This window comes from Perca flavescens, chromosome 10, assembly GCF_004354835.1.
Source record: "Perca flavescens isolate YP-PL-M2 chromosome 10, PFLA_1.0, whole genome shotgun sequence".
Classification (NCBI taxonomy): Eukaryota; Metazoa; Chordata; class Actinopteri; order Perciformes; family Percidae; genus Perca; species Perca flavescens.
Window position 1 is genome coordinate 231618 of NC_041340.1, and position 25650 is coordinate 257267.

The 25650-nt window shown below is 45.9% G+C and overlaps 1 pseudogene; it reads right to left on the minus strand.

Moving 5' to 3' along the window:
- The window catches only part of LOC114563397 (choline transporter-like protein 1), a 45106-nt pseudogene extending 24790 nt beyond the window's left edge, over window positions 1–20316 (minus strand).
- Between the last annotated feature and the right edge of the window lie 5334 nt (window positions 20317–25650).

Genomic DNA, 25650 nt, shown 5'->3' on the forward strand with positions numbered 1-25650 from the left:
CAGACATCAGACATCAACAGACATCAGACATCAACAGACATCAACAGACATCAGACATCAACAGACATCAGACATCAACAGACAGACAGACATCAACAGACATCAGACATCAACAGACAGTCAGACATCAACAGACATCAACAGACATCAACAGACAGACATCAACAGACATCAGACAACAGACATCAACAGACAGTCAGACAACAGGCATCAGACATCAACAGACATCAACAGACATCAACAGACATCAACAGACAGTCAGACATCATCAGACATCAACAGACATCAGACATCAACAGACATCAGACATCAACAGACATCAGACATCAACAGACATCAGACATCAACAGACATCAGACATCAACAGACATCGGAAATCAACAGACATCAGACATCAACAGACAGACAGACATCAACAGACACAACAACAGACATCAACAGACAGTCAGACAACAGGCATCAGACATCAACAGGCATCAACAGACATCAACAGACATCAACAGACATCAGACATCAACAGACATCAGACATCAACAGACATCAGACATCAACAGACATCAGACATCAACAGACATCAGACATCAACAGACATCAGACATCAACAGACATCGGAAATCAACAGACATCAGACATCAACAGACAGACATCAACAGACATCAGACAACAGACATCAACAGACAGTCAGACAACAGGCATCAGACATCAACAGGCATCAACAGACATCAACAGACATCAACAGACATCAGACATCAACAGACATCAGGAAGACAAACAGGAAGTGAGCTCACCGAGGGATCCGAGGACGACCAGCGAGGTCAGGATCCAGACGAGGACCGCCGAGATATAACGAATGATCACCATGAGGATCATCGACAGGCCTGCAGACAGACAGGTCAGACAGACAGGTTAGACAGACAGACAAGTTAGACAGACAGACAGGTTAGACAGACAGGCCTGCAGACAGACAGGTCAGACAGGTCAGACAGACAGGCCTGCAGACAGACAGGTCAGACAGACAGGTCAGACAGGTCAGACAGACAGGTCAGACAGGTCAGACAGACAGGTCAGACAGGTCAGACAGACAGGCCTGCAGACAGACAGGTCAGACAGACAGGTCAGACAGACAGGTTAGACAGACAGACAAGTTAGACAGACAGGTTAGACAGACAGGCCTGCAGACAGACAGGTCAGACAGACAGGTTAGACAGACAGGCCTGCAGACAGACAGGTCAGACAGACAGGTTAGACAGACAGGCCTGCAGACAGACAGGTCAGACAGACAGGTCAGACAGACAGGTTAGACAGACAGACAAGTTAGACAGACAGGTTAGACAGACAGGCCTGCAGACAGACAGGTCAGACAGACAGGTTAGACAGACAGGCCTGCAGACAGACAGGTCAGACAGACAGGTTAGACAGACAGACCGGTCAGAGAGATAGGTTAGACAGACAGGTTAGACAGACAGACAGGTCAGAGAGACAGGTTAGACAGACAGAAGGGTTAGAGAGAGACAGGTCAGAGAGACAGACAGGTCAGAGAGACAGATGGGTTAGACAGACAGACAGGTCAGAGAGACATACAGGTTAGACAGACAGACAGGTCAGAGAGACAGGTCAGAGAGATAGGTTAGACAGACAGACAGGTCAGAGGGGTTAGGGAGACAGACAGGTCAGAGAGACAGGTCAGAGAGACAGACAGGTTAGACAGACAAGCCTGCAGACAGACAGGTCAGAGAGATAGGTTAGACAGACAGAAGGGTTAGACAGACAGACAGGTCAGAGAGACAGACAGGTTAGACAGACAGGTTAGACAGACAGGTCAGAGAGGTTAGGGAGACAGACAGGTCAGAGACATACACGTTAGAGAGACAGACAGGTTAGTGTGTGTCTGTGTGTGTGTGTCTCTGTGTGTGTGTGTGTCTCTGTGTGTGTGTGTGTGTCTCTGTGTGTGTGTCTCTCTGTGTGTGTGTCTGTGTGTGTGTGTCTCTGTGTGTGTGTGTGTGTGTGTGTGTGTGTGTCTGTGTGTGTGTCTCTGTGTGTGTGTGTCTTTGTGTGTGTGTCTCTGTGTGTGTGTGTGTCTCTGTGTGTCTTTGTGTGTGTGTCTCTGTGTGTGTCTCTGTGTGTCTCTGTGTGTGTGTCTCTGTGTGTGTGTCTCTGTGTGTCTCTGTGTGTGTGTCTCTGTGTGTGTGTGTGTGTGTGTGTGTGTGTCTCTGTGTGTATGGAGTTACAGTATATTACTGCCATTATTCAACAGCGCATTATTTCAATCTGAGAGCATTTCTCACTGATATTACATTCAGATTTCTTGCTCTCACACTCAGATGTTCTCTGCTCGTGCTTGGATTAGCTCTGCTTGTGCTCAAACCTTCTGCTTGGACTCAGATATGTTGTTGTTTGGACAGATTTCCTGCTCTCAGCTTTGAACCTTCTCCTCGCACTCAGGCTGATTCTGCTCGCTTGCAAAGTTTCTGCTCTCGGATCTCTGCTGCGGCGCTTGATTTTTTTTTGTGTTATAACCCTGCCAAAAGTCAACAACCAATAGAATGCCAGCTGTAGTGTTGACCAATGAAATGATCCCTGCCCCGTTGAGGGTGCGTTTGTTTTACTTTAGAACGTCTGTTGAGGGCGGCTGCTCTGTAACCAAGTTTATATACCCCCGCACCGTTCACTGCTTTATTATAAGTATATGTCAACAATGTGCACAGAATGGTCGACGCACTTTCACCTGCACCCATCAGGAAACGGGAGAAAGCTTTGAAGTGGGACATATGAAGTTATGTCCACAACTACGAGAGTGAGTAACATAACTTAAGCACCTAGCTAGCTAGCTAACATATGGCGCTAGCATATAGCCTAGCTTGATGTCCATAAACAAATAGATGTTCTTTATTGTATAGCTAGATTGAACGACATATGACGGACTGTATGTGTATATGTGATGACCTCACTTTGTATTTTTTCATCGTTTGGTTAACCATGTTCCTGGGATTTGGCTGATTTCATGTTAGAGCCAGTAGTCGTATGACTGGCTACAGACTACAACCATCTGGTCCAGATCTATCTACTGTATGGCTGACTACAGATAGGAATTCATCATTTTCAGACTAATGCTATATGAAGGAATGAAGACTAAATTCTGATGAACAACACAACAGTGATGCAAAAGCTGACACAAACAATCCAGTTTCTGGTGTTCTTTCAGTTATTTTACAGTTTAGGTTTTACTACTGGCTCTAACATGAAATCAGCCAAATGGAACAGGTTAACCAAACGATGAAAAAATACAAAGTGAGGTCATCACATATATACATACAGTCCGTCATATGTCGTTCAATCTAGCTATACAATAAAGAACATCTATTTGTTTATGGACATCAAGCTAGGCTATATGCTAGCGCCATATGTTAGCTAGCTAGCTAGGTGCTTAAGTTATGTTACTCTCTCTCGTAGTTGTGGACATAACTTCATATGTCCCACTTCAAAGCTTTCTCCCGTTTCCTGATGGGTGCAGGTGAAAGTGCGTCGACCATTCTGTGCACATTGTTGACATATACTTATAATAAAGCTATAAACGGTGCGGGGGTATATAAACTCGGTTACAGAGCAGCCGCCCTCAACAGACGTTCTAAAGTAAAACAAACACACCCTCAACGGGGCAGGGATCATTTCATTGGTCAATACTACAGCTGGCATTCTATTGGTTGTTGACTTTTGGCAGGGTTAAAACACAAAAAAAATCCAAGCGCGCAGCAGAGATCCGAGAGCAGAAACTTTGCAAGCGAGCAGAATCAGCCTGAGTGCGAGGAGAAGGTTCAAAGCTGAGAGCAGGAAATCTGTCCAAACAACAACATATCTGAGTCCAAGCAGAAGGTTTGAGCACAAGCAGAGCAAATCCAAGCACGAGCAGAGAACATCTGAGTGTGAGAGCAAGAAATCTGAATGTAATATCAGTGAGAAATGCTCTCAGATTGAAATAATGCGCTGTTGAATAATGGCAGTAATATAACTCCATATGTGTGTATGTGTCTCTGTGTGTGTGTGGTGTGTCTCTGTGTGTGTGTGTCTCTGTGTCTGTGTGTGTGTCTGTGTGAGTGTGTGTCTCTCTGTGTATGTGTGTCTCTCTGTGTGTGTGTGTCTGTGTGTGTCTGTTTGAGTGTCTCTGTGTGTGTGTGTGTGTGTGTGTGTGTGTGTGTGTCTGTGTGAGTGTCTGTGTGTGTCTGTGTGTGTCGGTTTCTCTGTGTGTGTGTGTATCTGTGTGACTCTCTATGTATGTGTGTCTCTGTGTCTCTCTCTGTGTGTGTCTCTGTGTCTCTCTCTGTGTGTGTCTCTGTGTGTGTGTATATGTGTGTGTCTGTCTGTGTGTGTGTCTGTTTGTGTGTATGTGTGTGTGTGTCTCTGTGTGTTGGTGGTGTGTGTATGTGTGTCTGTGTGTGTGTGTATATGTGTGTGTCTGTCTGTGTGTGTGTGTGTGTGTCTGTGTCTCTGTGTGTCTCTGTGAGTGTGTGAACTGTCTCTTTAAGGTTCTCACCCAGAGCGAGGACACAGAGTCCGATGATGATCTCTTTGCTGGCGGCCACGCCGGCGATGACTCGGTGCAGCACGCTGTTATCTCCCACGAAGGTCACCACGGCCTCCGCGAACTTAGCGTAGCACGAGATGTCCAGCGGCGTGCAGCGGTTAAACACAGGCAGGGGCTTACTGCAGGGGTCAGAGGTCAGAGGTCAGGTGGTACAGGTGTGGAGGTCAGAGAGTCAGGTAGTACAGGTGTGGAGGTCAGAGAGTCAGGTGGTACAGGTGTGGAGGTCAGAGAGTCAGGTGGTACAGGTGTGGAGGTCAGAGAGTCAGGTAGTACAGGTGTGGAGGTCAGAGTCAGGTAGTACAGGTGTGGAGGTCAGAGAGTCAGGTAGTACAGGTGTGGAGGTCAGAGAGTCAGGTGGTACAGGTGTGGAGGTCAGAGAGTCAGGTAGTACAGGTGTGGAGGTCAGAGTCAGGTAGTACAGGTGTGGAGGTCAGAGAGTCAGGTAGTACAAGTGTGGAGGTCAGAGAGTCAGGTAGTACAGGTGTGGAGGTCAGAGAGTCAGGTAGTACAGGTGTGGAGGTCAGGTGGTACAGGTAGTACAGGTGTGGAGGTCAGAGAGTCAGGTGGTACAGATGTGGAGGTCAGGTGGTACAGGTAGTACAGGTGTGGAGGTCAGAGAGTCAGGTGGTACAGGTGTGGAGGTCAGAGAGTCAGGTGGTACAGGTGTGGAGGTCAGAGAGTCAGGTGGTACAGGTGTGGAGGTCAGGTGGTACAGGTGTGGAGGTCAGGTGGTACAGGTGTGGAGGTCAGGTGGTACAGGTAGTACAGGTGTGGAGGTCAGAGAGTCAGGTGGTACAGGTGTGGAGGTCAGAGGGTCAGGTGGTACAGGTGTGGAGGTCAGGTGGTACAGGTGTGGAGGTCAGGTGGTACAGGTAGTACAGGTGTGGAGGTCAGAGAGTCAGGTGGTACAGGTGTGGAGGTCAGAGGTCAGGTGGTACAGGTGTGGAGGTCAGGTGGTACAGGTGTGGAGGTCAGGTGGTACAGGTAGTACAAGTGTGGAGGTCAGAGAGTCAGGTGGTACAGGTGTGGAGGTCAGAGGGTCAGGTGGTACAGGTGTGGAGGTCAGGTGGTACAGGTAGTACAGGTGTGGAGGTCAGAGAGTCAGGTGGTACAGGTGTGGAGGTCAGAGGTCAGGTGGTACAGGTGTGGAGGTCAGGTGGTACAGGTGTGGAGGTCAGGTGGTACAGGTAGTACAGGTGTGGAGGTCAGAGAGTCAGGTGGTACAGGTGTGGAGGTCAGAGAGTCAGGTGGTACAGGTGTGGAGGTCAGGTGGTACAGGTGTGGAGGTCAGGTGGTACAGGTAGTACAGGTGTGGAGGTCAGAGAGTCAGGTGGTACAGGTGTGGAGGTCAGAGGGTCAGGTGGTACAGGTCTGGAGGTCAGGTGGTACAGGTCTGGAGGTCAGGTGGTACAGGTAGTACAGGTGTGGAAGTCAGGTGGTACAGGTCTGGAGGTCAGGTGGTACAGGTAGTACAGGTGTGGAGGTCAGAGAGTCAGGTGGTACAGGTGTGGAGGTCAGAGGTCAGGTGGTACAGGTGTGGAGGTTAGAGGTCAGGTGGTACAGGTGTGGAGGTCAGAGGTCAGGTGGTACAGGTGTGGAGGTCAGAGGTCAGGTGGTACAGGTGTGGAGGTCAGGTGGTACAGGTGAGTGATATAACTGGTTGAAAGGTGTGACGTACCTGGGTGGAACAGGAAGTTTGGGACATTTAGAGAACCTCTCAGGTAGACCGGGATATTTATGACCAGCTAACTCATAGGAACACAGCTCTGAACCTGAGAGAGGGAGAGGGAGAGAGAGAGGGAGAGAGGGGGAGGGAGAGAGGGGGAGGGAGAGAGGGACAGAGAGAGAGACAGAGAGAGAGACAGAGAGACGGGAGAGGGAGAGAGAGGTCAGAGCCTATCTTTATAAAAGCGTCTGCTACGGAGCCATAACGTGAGCTACAAGGTAATGGAGCCTTTTATACATTGTCGTGTTTCTTTATAAAATAAACAACGGACAAATAGTCTTTAAACACTCAAAGTGACGTCAGAATGAATGGGAGTCAATGGGATGCTAACGGGAGGTGATAGCTTGGTAGCATCAGAATGAATGGGAGTCAATGGGATGCTAACGGGAGGTGATAGCTTGGTAGCATCAGAATGAATGGGAGTCAATGGGATGCTAACGGGAGGTGATAGCTTGGTAGCATCAGAATGGCTCCATAGGACCTACGAGTTGGGTGAGAGACCCCTAGCATCAGAAATTTACATACTGGCCCTTTAAGAACAATGACACGCAGCAGGGTGTTGTTGCGTTACTTTATGGAGCTTCTCAACTCCGAAAACTTTGAAGCAAATTGTCAATTTAGCAACGATTTTCGCAAGACTGCCTATATTCGAAATCTAAACAGTTAATTTCTCGCCTAAAACGTTGTCAGAATTTAGTGATGAATAAGACGGCGAAAATTGTTAAAATTGTCCTGTTGTTGGTCTGCCAAAAAAGTCCCATTCACCTTGTTCTGAATGTGAGAGATAGCCACGCCCCCTGATTTGCATATAAGAACTGGAAATAAATACAGAGTGAAATAAATAAATGTGGCATTAGGAAAATAAAAGTCTCTTGAAATAAATAAATAAGGCATTAGGAAAATAAAAGTCTTTTGAAATAAATAAATAAGGCATTAGGAAAATAAAAGTCTCTTGAAATAAATAAATAAGGCATTAGGAAAATAAAAGTCTTTTGAAATAAATAAATAAGGCATTAGGAAAATAAAAGTCTCTTGAAATAAATAAATAAGGCATTAGGAAAATAAAAGTCTCTTGAAATAAATAAATAAGGCATTAGGAAAATAAAAGTCTCTTGAAATAAATATGGACTTATGAAATAAAAGTACCATGAAATAATTACATATTTATTTATGTATTTATTGCCTCATATATTTATTTCATGATGTATTTCTTTATTTAATTGTGAATAAAACAGCATTCCATAGGACTACACCAGGGTGGACACAATAACAAGAACACCTGGACTACACCAGGGTGGACACCTGGACTAACAGGAACACCTGGACCAGGGTGGACACAATAACAGGAACACCTGGACTACACCAGGGTGGACACAATAACAGGAACACCTGGACTACACCAGGGTGGACACAATAACAGGAACACCTGGACTACACCAGGGTGGACACAATAACAGGAACACCTGGGTGCTCTGTGTCAGCCTGTGACAGAGACTCATTGATAAACAACATGTCTGCCGTCACGTTTCAGACAGAGAGGCACTGACGATACAGACCCATTAATGCTGCCTTTGTTACTGTACTTTCTCTGTATGTCTGTGCGTGTGTGTGTGTCTCTGTGTGTCCCTTTGTGTGTGTCTCTGTGTGTTTGTGTGTGTGTGTATGTGTTTGTGTGTGTCTGTGTCTCTGTGTATTTGTGTGTGTGTGTGTCTGTGCCTGTGTGTGTGTGTGTGTGTGTGTGTGTGTGTGTGTGTGTGTGTGTGTGTGTGTGTGTGTGTGTGTGTGTGTCTCTCTGTGTGTATGTGTGTCTCTGTGTGTTTGTGTGTGTATGTGTGTCTCTGTGTGTGTCTGTGTGTGTGTCTGTGTGTGTCTCTGTGTGTGTGTGTGTGTGTGTGTGTGTGTGTGTGTGTGTGTGTGTCTGTCTGTCTGTGTCTCTGTGTGTGTGTGTGTGTGTGTGTGTGTGTGTGTGTGTGTGTGTGTCTGTCTGTGTGTGTCTCTGTGTGTGTGTGTGTGTGTGTGTGTGTGTGTGTCCACATGTCATCAGACATGAAATCATCACAATGACGTGATGGCGAGCTGAGTCAGTCTCTGTTGTCAGGTCCAGTTTTATCCTGCTGAGTCTCCGAGGTTACAATGGTGGATTAACGTGTGGAAACATTAGTTGTTTGGGGTCTAAAATGCCCCCCCCCCACAATCCTCCCTAAAAATATAATTAAACCCATGCTGTGTATTGTAAACAATACATACTTCAATTAATTGTGTATGTAGTAAAATCACGACTAGAAACGCGTTTAAACTAGGGCTGTCCTCGACTAAAGAACTCCTCAGTCCACTAACACTTATAGGATTTAGTCGACTAATCGATTAGTTGATTTAATCGACAGAGCTGTGCTCTTTGAGAGGTGGTTAAGACTAGAAAAGCACAATATAAATGTAGTTAATTAACCATCTGTAAAACTGAGTTTCTCCACAATTAATCCTGCAAAAGCACCACTTTAAATCTTGTGTTTACCATAAATGTGCTCAGAAGTTTCCTGAAATGAGTAATTAAGCATGAATAAGCACAAAAAATGACTAATCGACTAAAGAAATCTTAGTCGACTGAGACCAAAACTACCGATTAGTCGACTAATCGACTAAGAGGTGGCAGCAGCCCTACTAGAAACGCGTTTAAAGTTAAGAAGTTTAGGTGTGAGAGGGCTCTTCTACGGACTCTCGTCCCCTGACTCCATTTCCCATCAGCCCCGTCTCTCCCCACAGCCTCAGTGATGTCACGGCGCGATGATGTCACGGCGTGCCGACTCACCGTTGAGCATGGCGAACCTCTTGAGGTCCTGGTAGGTGGCGAGTTCCTCGCTGGGACACAGAGACACGCACAGCGCCAGCGACCGGATCTTCCTCTGCACGATGTCAATGTTACAGGGGTCCAGGAAGAACACGAACCTGCAGGAAACAGGAAACACACCTTTCAGATTAAAAGCCTCTATGTTACAGGGTCCAGGAAGAACACGAACCTGCAGGAAACAGGAAACACACCTTTCAGATTAAAAGCCTCTACGTTACAGGGGTCCAGTGAAGAACACCAGACCTTCAGATTAAAAGCCTCTACGTTACAGGGGTCCAGGAAGAACACCAGACCTTTCAGATTAAAAGCCTCTACGTTACAGGGGTCCAGGAAGAACACCAGACCTTTCAGATTAAAAGCCTCTACGTTACAGGGGTCCAGGAAGAACACCAGACCTTTCAGATTAAAAGCCTCTATGTTACAGGGGTCCAGGAAGAACACCAGACCTACAGGAAACAGACCTTTCATATTAAAAGATTACAGGAGTCTAGGAAGAACACCAAACCTTTCAAATTAAAAGCCTCTACGTTACAGGGGTCCAGGAAGGGTCTATGTTACAGTCCAGGAAGAACACCAGACCTTTCAGATTAAAAGCCTCTATGTTACAGGGGTCCAGGAAGAACACCAGACCTACAGGAAACAGACCTTTCATATTAAAAGCCTCTACGTTACAGGGGTCCAGGAAGAACACCAGACCTTTCAGATTAAAAGCCTCTATGTTACAGGGTCCCAGGAAGAACACCAGACCTTTCAGATTAAAAGCCTCTATGTTACAGGCGTCCAGGAAGAACACAAACCTACAGGAAACACACCTTCATATTAAAAGCCTCTATGTTACAGGGGTCCCGGAAGAAGTATCAGACCTTTCAGATTAAAAGCCTCTATGTTACAGGGGTCCAGGAAGAACACAAACCTGCAGGAAACAGGATACACACCTTTCAGATTAAAAGCCTCTACGTTACAGGGGTCCAGGAAGAACACCAGACCTTCAGATTAAAAGCCTCTATGTTACAGGGGTCCAGGAAGAAGTATCAGACCTTTCATATTAAAAGCCTCTACGTTACAGGAGTCCAGGAAGAACACCAGACCTTCAGATTAAAAGCCTCTACGTTACAGGGGTCCAGGAAGAACACCAGACCTTTCAGATTAAAAGCCTCTACGTTACAGGGGTCCAGGAAGAACACCAGACCTTTCAGATTAAAAGCCTCTATGTTACAGGGGTCCAGGAAGAACACCAGACCTACAGGAAACAGACCTTTCATATTAAAAGCCTCTACGTTACAGGAGTCTAGGAAGAACACCAAACCTTTCAAATTAAAAGCCTCTACGTTACAGGGGTCCAGGAAGAACACCAGACCTTTCAGATTAAAAGCCTCTATGTTACAGGGGTCCAGGAAGAACACAAACCTACAGGAAACACACCTTCATATTAAAAGCCTCTATGTTACAGGGGTCCCGGAAGAAGTATCAGACCTTTCAGATTAAAAGCCTCTATGTTACAGGGGTCCAGGAAGAACACAAACCTGCAGGAAACAGGATACACACCTTTCAGATTAAAAGCCTCTACGTTACAGGGGTCCAGGAAGAACACCAGACCTTCAGATTAAAAGCCTCTATGTTACAGGGGTCCAGGAAGAAGTATCAGACCTTTCATATTAAAAGCCTCTACGTTACAGGAGTCCAGGAAGAACACCAGACCTTTCAGATTAAAAGCCTCTACGTTACAGGGGTCCAGAAAGAACACCAGACCTTCAGATTAAAAACCTCTATGTTACCGGGGTCCAGGAAGAACACCAGACCTTCAGAATAAAAGCCTCTACGTTACAGGAGTCCAGGAAGAACACCAGACCTTCAGATTAAAAGCCTCTATGTTACAGGGATCCAGGAAGAACACCAGACCTTCAGAATAAAAGCCTCTACGTTACAGGGGTCCAGGAAGAACACAAACCTGCAGGAAACAGACCTTTCATATTAAAAGCCTCTACGTTACAGGAGTCCAGGAAGAACACCAGACCTTTCAGATTAAAAGCCTCTACGTTACAGGGGTCCAGGAAGAACACCAGACCTTCAGATTAAAAGCCTCTATGTTACAGGGGTCCAGGAAGAATACCAGACCTTCAGAATAAAAGCCTCTATGTTACAGGGGTCCAGGAAGAACACAAGACCTTCAGAATAAAAGCCTCTATGTTACAGGGGTCCAGGAAGAACACCAGACCTTCAGAATAAAAGCCTCTACGTTACAGGGGTCCAGGAAGAACACCAGACCTTCAGAATAAAAGCCTCTATGTTACAGGGATCCAGGAAGAACACAAAACCTTCAGATTAAAAGCCTCTATGTTACAGGGGTCCAGGAAGAAACCAGACCTTCAGAATAAAAGCCTTTATTTTACAGGGGTCCAAGAAGAACATCAGACCTTCAGAATAAAAGCCTCTATGTTACAGGGGTCCAGGAAGAACACCAGACCTTCAGAATAAAAGCTTCTATGTTACAGGGATCCAGGAAGAACACAAAACCTTCAGATTAAAAGCCTCTATGTTACAGGGGTCCAGGAAGAACACCAGACCTTCAGAATAAAAGCCTTTATTTTACAGGGGTCCAAGAAGAACATCAGACCTTCAGAATAAAAGCCTCTATGTTACAGGGGTCCAGGAAGAACACCAGACCTTCAGAATAAAAGCCTCTATGTTACAGGGGTCCAGGAAGAATACCAGACCTTCAGAATAAAAGCCTCTGTGTTACAGGGGTCCAGGAAGAACACCAGACCTTCAGAATAAAAGCTTCTATGTTACAGGGGTCCAGGAAGAACACAACTATGGAAAGAAAACATCAAATGTCGCAAATGGAGAAAAATGTACGAAAAAACTGCAAAACGTTTGTTTTTTTTTAAATGCAGAAAGTGACAAAAACATCACGTTTTTTTATGTTGAGAAAGCACCAGAACAGACCAGGGCACCAACATTAGTTTGGGCTATTAAAGGCTTTAAAAAGGTCAATCCTTCAAAATAAGAGCCTCCAGTCAGACCTTTATAAAGGAACCAACAAACTGCATCTTTTAGTTAATCTAATTATAGCTTACTGGTTACCAGGGCAACCGCTCGGGGCGCCGGTAGTCCAAACGAGTAGAGACAAGTTTAAGATAATAAGAAAACAACGGCAAAAACGGCTGAAATCTTGGGCCCTGATTGGTGCAGATGTTCGAGGCTCTGAATGTGGGATTGAGAGATAGTGAGACGTGGGAGGAAACGTGAACAAAGAGTCTGCAGTGAACAACCTCCACACTCTTCTTCTTCTACAACAACAACATGCTGGGATCAGCTGATCCTGTCAACAAACACCCACCACACCCCTCCCTCCCTAAACATGTCCACGTTCAGCCCTGAAGCACCGAGCAGCACGTTTATGGTGCGTCACATCCGTGTCTAAAAACGAGTAACCGCGGGGTTGTTGCGTTCTTTTTGTCACACGATACTACGAGTCGGAGAAAAGATGGATTATTGTAACATTTTTAGTAACATTTAGGATTCTGTTCACCCAGTTATTGACATATTACACACATATATTTCAGTTTGATACATCAAAATTAGGTTTTGATAAACGTTAACGTTAGGCTACTGCTCTGCTTTCTGCTCCAGACTCGGCTTAAAGCCATCGTTGTCATAGAAACCGAGCATCTCTAGCCAATTTCAGCTGCACAAGCTCCAAAATAACCAATCAGGCGGTATGGAGAGGATACGAGAGGATCGTTACAGTCTCCTCTAAATCACCTCGGACAACGAGAGGATCGTTACAGTCTCCTCTACATCACCGTGGACAACGAGAGGATCGTTACAGTCTCCTCTACATCACCGTGGACAACGAGAGGATCGTTAGTCTCCTCTACATCACCGTGGACAACGAGAGGATCGTTACAGTCTCCTCTACATCACCGTGGACAACGGGGAGGATCGTTACAGTCTCCTCTACATCACCGTGGACAACGAGGAGGATCGTTTACAGTCTCCTCTTCATCACCGTGGACAACGAGAGGATCGTTACAGTCTCCTCTACATCACCGTGGACAACGAGAGGATCGTTTACAGTCTCCTCTTCATCACCGTGGACAACGAGGAGGATCGTTACAGTCTCCTCTAAATCACCTCGGGACAACGAGGAGGATCGTTACAGTCTCCTCTACATCACCAGGGACAACGAGGAGGATCGTTACAGTCTCCTCTTCATCACCGTGGACAACGAGAGGATCGTTACAGTCTCCTCTACATCACCGTGGACAGCGAGGAGGATCGGTACAGTCTCCTCTTCATCACCGTGGACAACGAGAGGATCGTTACAGTCTCCTCTTCATCACCGTGGACAACGAGAGGATCGTTACAGTCTCCTCTTCATCACCGTGGACAACGAGAGGATCGGTACAGTCTCCTCTTCATCACCAGGGACAACGAGAGGATCGTTACAGTCTCCTCTACATCACCAGGGACAACGAGAGGATCGTTACAGTCTCCTCTACATCACCGTGGACAACGAGAGGATCGTTACAGTCTCCTCTACATCACCGTGGACAACGAGAGGATCGGTACAGTCTCCTCTACATCACCGTGGACAACGAGAGGATCGTTACAGTCTCCTCTACATCACCGTGGACAACGAGAGGATCGTTACAGTCTCCTCTACATCACCGTGGACAACGAGAGGATCGGTACAGTCTCCTCTACATCACCGTGGACAACGAGAGGATCGGTACAGTCTCCTCTACATCACCGTGGACAACGAGAGGATCGGTACAGTCTCCTCTACATCACCGTGGACAACGAGAGGATCGGTACAGTCTCCTCTACATCACCGTGGACAACGGGAGGCTCGTTAGTCTCCTCTACATCACCGTGGACATCGAGAGGATCGTTACAGTCTCCTCTACATCACCGTGGACAACGAGAGGATCGTTACAGTCTCCTCTACATCACCGTGGACAACGAGAGGATCGGTACAGTCTCCTCTACATCACCGTGGACAACGAGAGGATCGTTACAGTCTCCTCTACATCACCGTGGATAACGAGAGGATCGTTACAGTCTCCTCTTCATCACCGTGGACAACGAGAGGATCGTTACAGTCTCCTCTACATCACCGTGGACAACGAGAGGATCGTTACAGTCTCCTCTTCATCACCGTGGATAACAGAGAGGATCATTACAGTCTCCTCTACATCACCGTGGACAACGAGGAGGATCGTTACAGTCTCCTCTACATCACCGTGGACAACGAGAGGATCGTTACAGTCTCCTCTACATCACCGTGGACAACGAGAGGATCCTCTTGGAGGCTGATGAACATCATATGACATCACAGATCTTCTTCATCGGGACACCAGCAGCACAGAGGAGTTTAACTGCAGGAGAGGAAGGAAGATACTAGCTGAATAAACACGGGATACTCCTGTAAAGTACTCGTAGAGACGGTATAATCTGGGAGCAGGATGCTCCGCCCGGTGTGGTACGGCACGCGGCGAGAACGGGACCAAACCAGAACGCAGCGCAGACTAGAGCTGGAATCAGGCCTTAAAGGCTCGGCCCGACAAGTACATTTAGATAGGCGGCTTTTTAAAAGCCAAAATCTGTTTACAGCCCGACATTATGCATTATTCACACACACACACACACACACACACACACACACACACACACACACACACACACACACACACACACACACACACACACACACACACACACACACACACACAACCGTCCAATACCAGACCAACATCCTGATGGAGAAGGGACCATCTGGTCCTGTACCAGACTAACATCCTGACCAGGTACCATCTGGTCCTGTACCAGACTAACAGCCTGATGGGAGGTACCATCTGGTCCTGTACCAGACCAACATCCTGATGGACGAGGTACCATCTGGTCCTGTACCAGACTAACATCCTGATGGACGAGGTACCATCTGGTCCTGTACCAGACTAACATCCTGATGGAGAAGGGACCATCTGGTCCTGTACCAGACTAACATCCTGATGGAGAAGGGACCATCTGGTCCTGTACCAGACTAACATCCTGATGGAGAAGGGACCATCTGGTCCTGTACCAGACTAACATCCTGATGGACGAGGTACCATCTGGTCCTGTACCAGACTAACATCCTGATGGACGAGGTACCATCTGGTCCTGTACCAGACTAACATCCTGATGGACGAGGTACCATCTGGTCCTGTACCAGACTAACATCCTGATGGACGAGGTACCATCTGGTCCTGTACCAGACTAACATCCTGATGGAGAAGGGACCATCTGGTCCTGTACCAGACTAACATCCTGATGGAGAAGGGACCATCTGGTCCTGTACCAGACTAACATCCTGATGGAGAAGGGACCATCTGGTCCTGTACCAGACTAACATCCTGATGGACGAGGTACCATCTGGTCCTGTACCAGACTAACATCCTGATGGACGAGGTACCATCTGGTCCTGTACCAGACTAACATCCTGATGGAGAAGGGACCATCTGGTCCTGTACCAGACTAACATCCTGATGGAGAAGGGACCATCTGGTCCTGTACCAGACTAACATCCTGATGGAGAAGGGACCATCTGGTCCTGTACCAGACTAACATCCTGATGGAGAAGGGACCATCTGGTCCTGTACCAGACTAACATCCTGATGGAGAAGGACCATCTGGTCCTGTACCAGACTAACATCCTGATGGAGAAGGTACCATCTGGTCCTGTACCAGACTAACAGCCTGATGGAGAAGGGACCATCTGGTCCTGTACCAGACTAACATCCTGATGGAGAAGGGACCATCTGGTCCTGTACCAGACTAACATCCTGATGGAGAAGGGACCATCTGGTCCTGTACCAGACTAACATCCTGATGGAGAAGGGACCATCTGGTCCTGTAGGTGGATCGAGGGACAGATAAAGATCTGAGGGGGGTTATTGCCGGGACAACCTGCTTTAGACCAGCGGTCCTCAAAGGGGGTACGTAGAAACCTGGAGACCTACTTCCTGTCTCTGTGGTCGAGGCCGCTGAGCCGGACTCCTTCGATTGGCTCGTTGCGTTGACCACACGTGTTCCCGTAGCTGTCGTACCCAAACACCAGGCGGGCCGCCCCACCTGTCACGATGCTGAAGCCACAGATACTGCCCTGAAGGATGAGAGACAGACAGGTTAGAGAGAGAGAGACTGGTTAGAGAGAGACTGGTTAGAGAGACAGGTAGGTTAGAGAGAGAGAGACAGGTTAGAGAGAGAGACGTTAGAGAGAGAGAGACGGGTTAGAGAGACAGGTTAGAGAGAGAGAGACAGGTTAGAGACAGACAGGTTAGAGAGACAGACAGGTTAGAGAGAGAGAGAGACAGGTTAGAGAGACAGGTTAGAGAGAGACAGGTTAGAGAGACAGGTTAGAGAGAGACAGGTTAGAGAGAGAGACCGGTTAGAAAGACAGACAGGTTAGAGAGAGAGAGGTTAGAGAGACAGACAGGTTAGAGAGAGAGGTTAGAGACAGACAGGTTAGAGACAGACAGGTTAGAGAGACAGACAGGTTAGAGAGAGAGAGAGACAGGTTAGAGAGACAGGTTAGAGAGACAGGTTAGAGAGAGACAGGTTAGAGACAGACAGGTTAGAGAGAGAGAGGTTAGAGAGACAGACAGGTTAGAGAGACAGACAGGTTAGAGACAGACAGGTTAGAGAGGCAGGTTAGAGAGACAGACAGGTTAGAGAGACAGACAGGTTAGAGAGAGAGACAGGTTAGAGAGAGACATGTTAGAGAGAGACAGACAGGTTAGAGAGAGACAGACAGGTTAGAGAGAAAGACAGGTTAGAGAGAAAGACAGGTTAGAGAGAGAGAGACAGGTTAGAGAGAGAGAGACAGGTTAGAGAGAGACAGGTTAGAGAGAGAGACCGGTTAGAAAGAAAGACAGACAGGTTAGAGAGAGAGAGGTTAGAGAGACAGACAGGTTAGAGAGAGAGGTTAGAGACAGACAGGTTAGAGACAGACAGGTTAGAAAGACAGACAGGTTAGAGAGAGAGAGAGACAGGTTAGAGAGAGAGAGAGACAGGTTAGAGAGACAGGTTAGAGAGAGACAGGTTAGAGAGACAGACAGGTTAGAGAGAGAGGTTAGAGAGACAGACAGGTTAGAGAGGCAGGTTAGAGAGACAGACAGGTTAGAGAGACAGACAGGTTAGAGAGACAGACAGGTTAGAGAGAGACAGACAGGTTAGAGAGAAAGACAGGTTAGAGAGAAAGACAGGTTAGAGAGAGAGAGACAGGTTAGAGAGAGATACAGGTTAGAGAGAGAGAGACAGGTTAAAGAGACAGAGAGAAAGACAGAGAGAGACAGGTTAGAGAGAGAGACAGACAGACAGGTTAGAGAGAGAGAGAGAGACAGACAGGTCAGAGAGAAAGGTTAGAGAGAGACAGGTTAGAGAGACAGAGAGGTTAGAGAGAGACAGACAGGTTAGAGAGAGACAGGTTAGAGAGACAGACAGGTTAGAGAGAGAGACAGGTTAGAGAGAGAGAGACAGGTTAGCGAGACAGACAGACAGGTTAGAGAGAGACAGACAGGTTAGAGAGAGAGAGACACAGGTTGGAGAGAGAGACAGCCAGAGAGACAGACAGGTTAGTGAGACAGACAGGTTAGAGAGAGAGACAGGTTAGAGAGAGACAGCCAGTGAGACAGACAGTCAGACAGACAGATTAGAGAGACAGACAAGTTAGAGAGACAGACAGGTTAGAGAGAGAGAGACACACACACAGGTTAGAGAGAGAGACAGGTTAGAGAGACAGACAGGTTAGAGAGAGAGACAGCCAGAGAGAGAGAGACCGACGGTTACTGACCGACAGATAGATTACAGAGACGGACAGGTTAGAGAGACAGACAGAAAGACAGGTTAGAGAGACAGACAGGCAGGCAGACAGACAGGTTAGAAAGACAGACAGGCACGTTAGAGAGAGAGAGAGAGAGAGAGACAGACAGGTTAGAGAGAGAGAGAGAGACAGACAGGTTAGAGAGAGTTATTGACTAGTTTATATAGATATCAGAGTTATTAGGTATTAATGAGATATTTTAGAGTTTTTAAGGAGGTATTGGAGATATTTTAAGGAGGTATTGGAGATTGTTTAAGGTGGTATTGATGCTATCAGAGCGAGGCTCGTGGTGGTTACCATGCCGACGCAGAAGACCGTGAAGAGCAGGAACCAGGGTAGATCGGTGCAGCTCCGGTCCTCCAGCGGTCTCCATTCTCTCTTTGTCCTCTGAAACACACACACACACACACACACACACACACACACACACACACACACACACACACACACACACACACACACACACACACACACACACACACACACACACACACACACATTATGGGATGGATCCCACAGAGATAGACACTTTTAGTTAAACAGTAAGATCCTTTTAGTTTGGGATGAAACCCTACAGAAATCACCATCACCAAACTCCAGTAAGATCCATTTAGTTTAATCAGGAACAGCCCGTGTAAAGAGCCATCACCAAACTCCACCAGACTCCATGTAAATAATCAGGACTTTTAGCGTGTATAGAGCCAGTATATCTCCACCAGACTCCATGTAAATAATCAGGACTTTTAGCGTGTATAGAGCCAGCATATCTCCACCAGACTCCATGTAAATAATCAGGACTTTTAGCATATATAGAGCCAGTATATCTCCACCAGACTCCATGTAAATAATCAGGACTTTTAGCGTGTATAGAGCCAGTATATCTCCACCAGACTCCATGTAAATAATCAGGACTTTTAGCGTGTATAGAGCCAGCATATCTCACCATGTAAATGGGTGAATTAAGGGTTTATTTCAAACCAACCAGAGTGGTGATTGTTGGAACAGTGGAAAGATGAACCAGGACGGCTTTTGGTAGTTTTATTTAGTTTCTGTCCACTTTGAATGAAGTGTGTTTTACGATGATAAAAGTCCTGATTATTTACATGGAGTCTGGTGGAGTTTGGTGACAGTGATTTCGGGGCGGTTTCATGTTAAACTAAATGGATCTTACTCTTTAACGAACACGGTCACACCGGGGCCCGGATCGGGTCCGCCCTCAGGCCCGGTTTCCACCACTAATCAGACCCACTCAGCTCCGCGTAGCAGCGGGGAACAGGCCTCTGTAACCCGGGAGAAGCTATAATTGGATTACCGTTACATCTTCTGGCTCTAATCCCAGCTCGGCCCTATCTGCTTCCCGGGACCGCTGTCCCTTTCCCGGCGGTAAAATAAACACGCACCGGTGCGCAGAAGAAAGGCACTCAGGCATAGAGGACGGTACTGAACCGGGCCGTGCCGTGCCGTTCTTACCTCCGTGCTACCGCAGCATCCCATTGCAGTCAGGGTGGCCCGTGCCCGGAGCCTCGCGGAGCCTCACGGAGCCTCGCGGAGCTTCGGTTCAGCAGCAGCGGCGTCTCGAGCCCGACAGGCGGGGCTGGAAGGCGGGAGGAAGACACGGACAGCCCCGCGCGCTCTGCCACCAGCGCGAGCCCGGAGCAGAGACGGTCCCTTGGGTCAGACGGAGCGGTCCGGTCCGCAGAGCATGCTACTGTCTGTCGGTACCGATCAACCGGGGGATTAACGGCAGAGGATTTGTCCGCCACACACTCTTCCTAGTGGGGCTGTGTCAGGTGCAGCGGCCATTCATCTCATTGCGCATGCGCATTTCGTGTGAACAACAAAGCGTTTTTCCGGCGGAGCTGCAGGTGTAATACCCGGGGTGGCCACTGAGTGGAGGCTAATGACATAGTGGCGCTGTTTCCCCCGCTGTGAAACTTTATTTAGAAAAACAAACAATCACTTGTAGTTTTATCTACATTTTCTTCTATAAGTTTGTAGTTTTCTTTTCTTTCTAGTTTTTAATGTACTTGTAAAGCAGTATTTTTACTTTGTTGTTCTGCTACTTTTATTAAAGATCGGAGTACTTCTTCCACCTCAAACAACTGTGTGTGTGTGTGTGTGTGTGTTTTAGATCATGAGTGGTACTATTATTATAATTTCTTTTGTACAGACGAGACGTTCAATGTCTGACCAGAAAACCCTGTAAAACACTGTCTCTGTCTTTAGAAACCTTTATTTACCTTTTTTCTGAGACGGACCTGCTGCTGAGAGCTGGAGGACAGACGCTTAGGGTCCATGTTCCCGTCCAGAGTCTTGCAGAGTCCAGGAGAGTCCAAGAGAGTCCAGGAGAGTCTGAGAGAGTCCAGGAGAGTCCAAGAGAGTCCAAGAAAGTTTGGGAAAGTCTCTTGCAGGTCCAGGAGAGTTTCAAAGTTAGGGAAAGACTGAGGACAGTGTCCAAGAGCTTCCGTGAGTGTGGGTCTGAGTCATACAGTCCTGCAGAAAGTCTGGATTCTTAGAAGGTTTTGGGAGAGTCCGAGAGAGTCTGAGAGAGTCCGAGAGAGTCCGAGAGTCTTAGGGTTGTTTCAGAGAGACTGAGGACAGCAGCGCTGTGGGTCTGATCCGCCTGCAGAGGACAGAGAGCTTTTGTCTTATTGTTTACTGTTGTACCAGGCTGGACACTGACAGAGTCTGTGTGTGTGTGTGTGTGTGTGTGTGTGTGTGTGTGTGTGTGTGTGTGTGTGTGTGTGTGTGTGTTTGTGTGTGTGTGTGTGTGTATATGTGTGTGTGTGTGTGTGTGTGTGTGTGTGTGTGTGTGTGTGTGTGTGTGTGTGTGTGTATGTGTGTCTGTGTGTGTGTGTGTGTGTGTGTGTGTGTGTCTGTGTGTGTGTGTGTGTGTGTGTGTGTGTGTGTGTGTGTGTGTGTGTGTGTGTGTGTGTGTATATGTGTGTGTGTGTGTGTGTGTGTGTGTGTGTGTGTGTGTGTGTGTGTGTGTGTGTGTGTGTGTGTGTGTGTGTGTGTGTGTGTGTGTGTGTGTGTGTGTGTGTGTGTGTGTGTGTGTGTGTGTGTGTGTGTGTGTGTGTGTGTGTGTGTGTGTGTGTGTGTGTGTGTGTGTGTGTGTGTGTGTGTGTGTGTGTGTGTGTATATATGTGTGTGTGTGTGTGTGTGTGTGTGTGTGTGTGTATGTGTGTGTGTGTGTGTGTGTGGTACCAGCAGTAGAGCTCATCTTTCCTTCCCTCCCTAACAGAAGGCTATCCAGGGTTTTCTTTCCTAATTCTGTGTTAACACCAAGTGTAGAAGGGGGGATGGAGATGGTGGAGGTGCTGAGAGGATGGAAACCACGTTCACAAACGACTAGGGACAGACACACACACACACACACACACACACACACACACACTCACACACACACACACACACACACACACACACACACACACACACACACACACACACACACACACACACACACACACACACACACACACACACACACACACACACACACACACACACACACACACACACACACACACACTGAGGGTAAAAAACACTAGCATCAAACACCAATACACAAATTACAAACTTTCTCATCTTTACAGTTTGAACAATTTGAGTGACCTGACACTACAACAGTTTATTTAAGGAACAAATATAGATTGTATACACACACAACACGGTGCACACGGGCACCAGGTCCCCCAAGGACCACAAGTAGCCCTCAGGCCTGTTCTAAAAATGAAAATTGAATATTGATATTATCGGTTACCCACCTTGTTAAGTCATTGTTGATAAATTGAGAAATCATTAACATGACCAGTGTCTTTTAGATGAGTTCATTAATCATTAATAAATTTAAAGGCAAACTGACACATTTGTTATTTCAGAAGAGTGTATCAAACAGTTTATTTACCCATAAAGAAATCAGTGTCAAAAAAGATTGTATAGCATACCAATTTTTTACATAAGGTAAACAAGAATGAAAATCAGCCGTTTTCTTCAATAAAGTATTTTGTCTCTAGTAATTTATGGAATTACTGGGAAAAAACACTAAAGGTACGTAACAGTACCAGAGAATAGTTTGACTAATCCTGCCTCTCTCCAGCATCATGTGGCAAGTTTTCTTCATCACATTGGATGTCTTCATCATCTCTAAATACTAATGAATGTGGTGTTTCTATTGCTTTCACCTCCATTACTTTCTGAAAAACAGTAAGAACACAGTTTTACTATTGTAAAGATATAGTGTTTTTATACATAACCTCAGACATCTTACCTGGACATGTTGGTATCTTTGATCTTTTACCTGTTTCTCTCAAACATACAGGGTATAATTGTTTCATTCTTATTTGGTGTTTGTATATAAAAAAAGTCTTTCTGATCTTTCTCTGTATAAATACCATATATGTTCACTAACTAGTCTAAAACAAGACACCTGCTGAGGCTTTCAGCTAAAATCCCAATCAGCAGTGTTTGATAGGCACCAGACTGAGATCTATTCTGTGTTGAATGTGTGGTTAACAGTGTTGACAGCAGTGTGTTAGCATCTGAACAAAGTGCTGTAAATCTACAGTGTTGTGCAGGTTGTGGTTAAAGTCCTGGGATAAGTGTGGAGAGTTTAGAAAACTGTGTTCAAGCGATGAGAAACCAACTAGAGTCTGGTCCACATGAACTGCTGCTGTGCAGACTGGAGTCAGAGTTTTGCACACGTGACTCCAGTTGTGCCCACTGTGGTCTAGCTGTGTGACCCAGCTCTCTCAGGAGGTAAACAAACAGAGTTCAGAGCTGGGTGCAGAGCGCCCTGACCAGCCGGTCCCAGAGGCTGAAGTACAGAGTGAAGTTGACAGGGGCGTAGCACCAGACCCGGGGCCCAGTCCTGATGGGCCCAGTCCTGATGGGCCCCCATGTCCCTCAACTCACCCCCCTCCCCCCTCCCAAAAAAACTAATAATCGGGCCTCTGTACACATGAATCTGTAGGCCTAGATGTTTATAGGGTAATATCTATTAACTGTAATGCTTAGAGTAGCCTGATAACACACATCTCAAACCTCCTTCCTCAACATTCTCTAGCCTACTTTACTGTGGTTACTACTGCCTACTTTACTGTGGTTACTACTGCCTACTTTACTGTGGTTACTACTACCTACTTTACTGTGGTTACTACTACCTACTTTACTGTGGTTACTACTACCTACTTTACTGTGGTTACTACTACCTACTTTACTGTGGTTACTACTACCTACTTTACTGTGGTTTACTACTACCTACTGCCTACTTTACTGTGGTTACTACTACCTACTTTACTGTGGTTACTACTACCTACTTTACTGTGTTTACTACTACCTACTTTACTGTGGTTACTACTACCTACTTTACTGTGGTTACTACTACCTACTTTACTGTGGTTACTACTACCTACTTTACTGTGGTTACTACTACCTACTTTACTGTTTACTACTACCTACTTTACTGTGGTTACTACTACCTACTTTACTGTGGTTACTACTACCTACTTTACTGTGGTTACTACTGCCTACTTTACTGTGGTTACTACTACCTACTTTACTGTGGTTACTACTGCCTACTTTACTGTGGTTACTACTACCTACTTTACTGTGGTTACTACTACCTACTTTACTGTGGTTACTACTACCTACTTTACTGTGGTTACTACTACCTACTTCACTGTTACTACTACCTACTTTACTGTGGTTACTACTACCTACTTTACTGTGGTTACTACTACCTACTTTACTGTGGTTACTACTACCTACTTTACTGTGGTTACTACTACCTACTTTACTGTGGTTACTACTACCTACTTTACTGTTGTTACTACTGTGGTTCCTACTACTTACTTTACTGTGGTTACTACTACCTACTTTACTGTGGTTACTACTACCTACTTTACTGTGGTTACTACTGCCTACTTTACTGTGGTTACTACTACCTACTTTACTGTGGTTACTACTACCTACTTTACTGTGGTTACTACTACCTACTTTACTGTGGTTACTACTACCTACTTTACTGTGGTTACTACTACCTACTTTACTGTGTTTACTACTACCTACTTTACTGTGGTTACTACTACCTACTTTACTGTGGTTACTACTACCTACTTTACTGTGGTTACTACTACCTACTTTACTGTGGTTACTACTACCTACTTTACTGTGGTTACTACTACCTACTTTACTGTGGTTACTACTACCCTTTACTGTGGTTACTACTACCTACTTTACTGTGGTTACTACTACCTGCTTTACTGTGGTTACTACTACCTGCTTTACTGTGGTTACTACTACCTACTTTACTGTGGTTACTACTACCTACTTTACTGTGGTTACTACTACCTACTTTACTGTGGTTTACTACTACCTACTTTACTGTGGTTACTACTACCTACTTTACTGTGGTTACTACTACCTACTTTACTGTGGTTACTACTGCCTACTTTACTGTGGTTACTACTACCTACTTTACTGTGGTTACTACTACCTATTTACTGTTTACTGTGGTTACTACTACCTGGTTACTACCTACTTTACTTTACTACTACCTACTTTACTGTGGTTACTACTACCTACTTTACTGTGGTTACTACTACCTACTTTACTGTGGTTACTACTACCTACTTTACTGTGGTTACTACTACCTACTTTACTGTGGTTACTACTACCTACTTTACTACCTACTTTACTGTGGTTACTACTACCTACTTTACTGTGGTTACTACTACCTACTTTACTGTGGTTACTACTACCTACTTTACTGTGGTTACTACTACCTACTTTACTGTGGTTACTACTACCTACTTTACTGTGGTTACTACTACCTACTTTACTGTGGTTACTACTACCTACTTTACTGTGGTTACTACTACCTACTTTACTGTGGTTACTACTACCTGCTTTACTGTGGTTGCTACTACCTACTTTACTGTGGTTACTACTACCTACTTTACTGTGGTTACTACTACCTACTTTACTGTGGTTACTACTACCTACTTTACTGTGGTTACTACTACCTACTTTACTGTGGTTACTACTACCTACTTTACTGTGGTTACTACTACCTACTTTACTGTGGTTACTACTACCTACTTTACTGTGGTTACTACTACCTACTTTACTGTGGTTACTACTACCTACTTTACTGTGGTTACTACTACCTACTTTACTGTGGTTACTACTACCTACTTTACTGTGGTTTACTACTACCTACTTTACTGTGGTTACTACTACCTACTTTACTGTGGTTACTACTACTTACTTTACTGTGGTTACTACTACCTACTTTACTGTGGTTACTACTACCTACTTTACTGTGGTTACTACTACCTACTTTACTGTGGTTACTACTACCTACTTTACTGTGGTTACTACTACCTACTTTACTGTGGTTACTACTACCTACTTTACTGCCTACTTTACTGTGTTTACTACTACCTACTTTACTGTGGTTACTACTACCTACTACTACCTACTTTACTGTGGTTACTACTACCTACTTTACTGTGGTTACTACTACCTACTTTACTGTGGTTACTACTACCTACTTTACTGTGTTTACTACTACCTACTTTACTACTACCTACTTACTACCTACCTACTGTTACTACTACCTACTT